Below are 5,322 nucleotides of genomic sequence, written 5' to 3'. Positions count from 1 at the left end.
CTGGAAGGGGCTCTCAGGTCTCCCTGGAGCCTTCTCTTCTCCAGGAGAACCCCCCCAGCTCTCCCAGCCTGGCTCCAGGTGCTCCAGCCCTGGCAGCATCTCCGTGAGCTCCTCTGGACTCGCTCCAGCAGCTTCCTGTGCTGAGGACCCCAGACCTGGACATGTCTCCAAGTGGGGTCTTGTAAGAGCAGAGAGGAAGAATAACGAGGGGGGGTGTGATGAGCTCACCCCATCCTGCAGAGTGGTCAAGGCCCCAAGGCTGCCAGAGCTCAAGGAGCACTTAGATCATGCTTTCACAGACAGGGCGGGACTGTTGGAGTGTCCTGGGCAGGCCCAGAGGTTGGATCCTCGTGGGTCCCTTCCAACTCGGCATTTTCCATGACTCTGTGGTTCTTCCCAGACTGGCACCTACCCTTGAGGAGGAACCTGCTCAGGTCAGGGCTGGAGGAGGCAGAGCCACAGCTCCCAAACAGGACCTAATCCCACTAACCACAATCAGCCCTTCATGAACAAAGATGCTGCTCACCTCAGCCCTTAATGCCATCAGTGCAGTGTATTGTTTGATTTATTACGTGACTATAAACTCACACTTTCTGCAAAGATTCCCATAACTCAAATCTCCAATGAGGTACAAGGGGGAGGGATGTAGAGAAGGACACTGGGATGTATCCTCACTTCTCAGCCTCCTCCTCTCCCACCATCTCTGAAAATCTGTACGTTGGCTCATGAGCCTTGGGGACATTGTCCTTGCCCTGTGCTTGGGGGCACGTGGTGAGTGGGCCCTGTTGGTCAAGGCATGTGCTGGGGAAAGAGGCTGTGGCAGAGAGTTGTTACCATCCAGGGATGGCCCTTAAGGACATGGCTCTGTGGAGGAAATGACGCCCAGGCTGGAGAACTTTGGGGTGGCAGAGAGAGCTGCTGGGCAGGCACAGGAGGGGCATGTGGCACTAAGAGTGGGGAAGGAGAGGGAGACCAGTTTGTGTGTGTTTTGTACCTTCAAAGCCTCCCTTCAGGATCTCCCTAGGAACCAGGTGCTACTTTGCCTGATGTTATTGAAGTAAATTACATTTGTCTTTTCCTATCTCCTTATCACTTCCAGCTGTAGAGCATCCCCTTATCTGGGGGCATTTCAGGAAGCTGCGGTTCTATTTCTGATCAGCAGCATTTCCTGAAATGTTCTGCTATCTCAGAGCGAGGAGCCTAGCCCTGACACTGCTCTGAAAACAATGAACTCACAGACCGTCAAAGCTCCCAAAGCTGCAGTCTGTGGACTCAGAGCACTTTTCCTAAAGGCCTTTGCACAACAGCTGGGCATTAAAAACCACAAAGTTACCCCAGACCTGCAACATCTACATTTACTTTATATATGAACATTCTGAATATATAAATATATTTATTGATAAACGTTCTGAATTTCCCATTCAGAATGGAACTTTTTTTTCCCAAAGATGATATATTTCTCTCCCGTTTCTTTTTCACTGTAAATTTTCTCAGAGAAAATAGGAGGAAACCCCCCCATTATTTCCATCCTCTTGCTCCAAAACTTACACCAACCCATAACCACTTTGTACCTTAGTTGTGGTAGTTTTCCTTTTGTTCTAGTCATAAAAACTGGATGAGATTTTGATGAGTCCCATCCTGTCCTTTTCTCTGCTGGGCAGCCCTGACTGTAATTCCCATTTTCCAACATTTATTTTCTCCTGCTGCCAAAAGGTCACCTTGGCATCTTCCAGTGTCAGTCACCTTTTTCCCTGATGCAAAGCCAACTTTCCACAGCATTCCCAAGGGCCTTGAAGTCTCTGGCTGTCCTTCCCCCTACCAGGACTGGGTTCTTGCCTCAAGGGCTGGCACTGACCCTCAGTATTTCTCATGGGAGCTGCTCAGAAAGAAGTTCTCACCCCACAGCAGCCCAGCCCAGGAACTGCTGCCAGTCCTGCAGTTAGAAAGGAGAAGGTCTTCCAGGAAGGACATCTGGTCTGGAGATATCATTCAGTCTTCACTTCCCCCATTACCAAGGGCTTTTCACCACAAACTCTCTTTGTCTAAGCATTTATACCTCATCTGTTGGCATAAATTTAAAAAATTCAAGCAAGTCGGTACATCACATGCAGAGAAAACTTGTAGGGATTGTTCATGGTGTTGTAATTCCTAATTATATTATTATGAAAACCCTGGAAGAAGCTGCAAAGGAGGTTTGGGGCAACGCTGCAGTCAGTGAGGCCAGAAAACTGTGGTCTGTCATGGAGGTGCTGGGGCAGACTCGGCCCTGAGCAGGAGAAAGAGCCCCCCGACCCCTGAGGAAAAGCAGAAGAGGAAAGGCAGTATCACACCACCAGCCCGGCCCTTCCTGCATCATCACACTGAGGAGGTGCTTTCCAGCCCCCTTTCCCACGTGTTCAACAACCCTGAGAAAATCAGCACTGTTAAATCATTAAAGAGCCTCTTTAAAAATTCAGCAGCTGAGTTCACCTGCTTTTTAGAGCCATCTTTAAAGCAGCGTGGAAGTGGATTCCCACTCTCTAAAGCTGGGCTTCAGTCCAGGTGTCACTGAGTGGAGCTGGGAGAAAGAGGAGACTCTGGAGCTCCAGCATTGGGAGTACACACACCAGCCCACTCCACTGCAGTGTTCAGGGATGGATTTCACCTTCACACCTCTCTAGGAAACCTTTAGCACTTAACTTCGCTCTGTTTCACCAAAGCTAAGCAAAAGTTGGATCTGTTGTTTTGAGAGCCAGCAAAAGTTGAAATATTGAGGCTTTCTTCACTTTCTTTTCTGAAAACACAGATCAGCAGTACTTGATCCCACACCACTCACAGATCCTCTTGTGCCTCTTGTCCCCTCACATCCTATGGGTCCCCAGGGCTTTGTCTTCCCCTGATACTCTCAGTCCCATTTATTTTCTGGTGCAAAACAGGGCTGAAGTGAACTGCCCAAGGTCACACAGTGAGATGGCAGAGATCACTGTCAGGGACGAAACTGGAGACCTAAGGAGCTCAAGCCCAGCACATTTAGAGCAGATTGGGTTACCTTGCCCACGGGACTGCAGCTAAACAGTGTGTTAATGGCCCTCTGCTACATTCACCTTTCAACACCATCCTGAGGTGACTCCCTGCTCCTCCTTCACTGCTTTTGCAGCTGTTAAAACAGATACTCGAATCTTGTTTTGGTTTATTTTGTGAGGAAGAGAGGTCCCCCAACCTGCAACCCACCAATAGTTAAGAACTGAATTTCTCTTTGCATAAGAAAAATACAAAATAAACCCATCACATCACTGATGGTTAACTCCCAAATCTTCCAGCTCAACATCTGACCCTGCTGATGCTCTTTAAATGTATCTTTATGAGTTTATCACATGGGATGTGTTGAACATGCTTGGTTATTTCTGTTTACCGGGACTCTGCATTTTCTCACATAGATCATAAAATATTTGCCATTTTCCATCTTATCATAGAGTCCCAGAATTGTTTGTGTTGGAAGGGACCTTAAAGATCATCCAGTTCCACACCCTGCCATGGGCAGGGACACCTTCCACTAGCCCAGGTTGCTCCAAGCCCCGTCCAACCTGGCCTTGGACACTTCCAGGGATGGGGCAGCCACAGCTTCCCTGGGGAACCTGTGCCAGGGCCTCACCACCCTCACAGGGAAGAATTTCTTCCCAATATCCCACCTAACCCTTCTCTCTTTCAGTTTTAATCCATTCCCCCTTGTCCTGTCACTACATACTCTTGTGAAAAATCCCTCTGCATCTTTCCTGTAGGCTCCCTTCAGGTACTGGGAGGCCACTCAGGATGATCTGATACCATGCAGGACTCGTTTTTATCACAAATACTCCTCCTCATTTCTGTGCAGTCACGCTGGGACCCTCTGAGACAGATACTCTGAGACAAACACAGCACACTGTGACAGCAGCACATCTCCACAGCCTTACGAGCAAGCTAAAATATTGCAAATGAATTCAGAATTCGGGTCCCTTGCAGTGCTAGACAGGCCCTGCGTAAATAAAACACATCCTGTTCAATGACGTGATCCGTGACTGCTCCTCGCGTGCTGTTTGTTCCTTTAGCGTTTCCCCTTTTGCCTCTCGGTAGCTCTGTGAGGAGATGTCAGCCCTGAGTTCTGCCTGATTCCACTTGCCTGCGAGTAAAGCATGACACAGGTTTGTTATTCTGGGTCACTGGAATCAGCATCACCTCCAGGAGCAGAGCGCTCAGCAGAGCTTAGCTCTGAGCGTTGCTCTGCGAAGGTAGTGGTTGGTAACAACGCTATTAATAGAGAGCAGAAAGTTTTCTGTGCTCGAAGCAAAGGCAAAAGGAACATGATAAATTCAAAGAAAATATTGGAAACCAGATAAGAAATATGAAAGCTTTGGAAAGCACACAGTGCTTGATCCTCACTCCACACGAGGGTCTCCAGTGGCTGATGGGAACATGGAGGATTTCTTTTCCAGAGAGCACAGAACTGTCAGGGCTTTTGAAAAGGTTAATTTCTTCCTGGCTCCTTTGCTGACAGACTGCTCAGGAGACCCCAAAGCCAGCGGCCTTGGGGCAGCATCCTGTTGTTTTCACCCCTTGCCAGGTGCCAGCACCACCTGCATGGTGCCTGTCTCATCCAAGCCCTCACCCACTGGGATGCTTTGATACAAAGTCTTTCTTGGGACATTCAAATGCAGATCACTTGACTATGGAAGCAGCATCAAGGATATTCTCTTTTGGACCATATAACTTGTCCCTGCTGGGACAGGACTGGGCTGTGCCTTTGCAGCACTCAGGAAGGTGGAGTTCAGTACTTGCATATTGAGAAAATTCCATGATTCTCACAGTTGGTATTAAAACTTCTGTTCATTTCCGCAAGATGTAAGTTCAGCCTGAACAGTTCTGTTTCCCTCAAAACTCCTCCCTCTTCTACCAAGTGTCTCAAGCGCCGTTGGGTGGATGGAATGACACAGCACAGCCCTGCTACATCCCAAAATCTCGTTGGTGCTGTGGCCAGAGACATCTCCCAGGGTGCAGCTCCCGGCCAAATGCTTTTGAAGACACACTGCCAGGAGCACATTGGGATCTGCCCCAGGGGAACTCAGGGTGTTTTTCCGGAGTCAGGGTGCACCAAACTGGTGAGACTAGATTTTGCTCTGTGCACCTCTTACCTGTCTGTATAACACAGGGGGTGAGAACAAAGCCATAGGGCCAAACCCACAGGTAACACCAGTATTTACTATCATTCCATCGAAGCAGAGAGCACTGGGGAATGAGTTATTAAACATAAGCTATCCCAAGATGAATATTTTTTGAAAGTATCTTCTCCCTGGGAATATTCCTTGTGAG

Source organism: Manacus vitellinus, unplaced genomic scaffold (assembly GCF_001715985.3).
Source record: "Manacus vitellinus isolate BGI_N305 unplaced genomic scaffold, ASM171598v3 scaffold_12_pilon, whole genome shotgun sequence".
In the NCBI taxonomy this organism is placed as follows: Eukaryota; Metazoa; Chordata; class Aves; order Passeriformes; family Pipridae; genus Manacus; species Manacus vitellinus.
The sequence above is the reverse complement of the archived record's forward strand: the minus strand, read 5'-3'. Positions refer to the sequence as shown.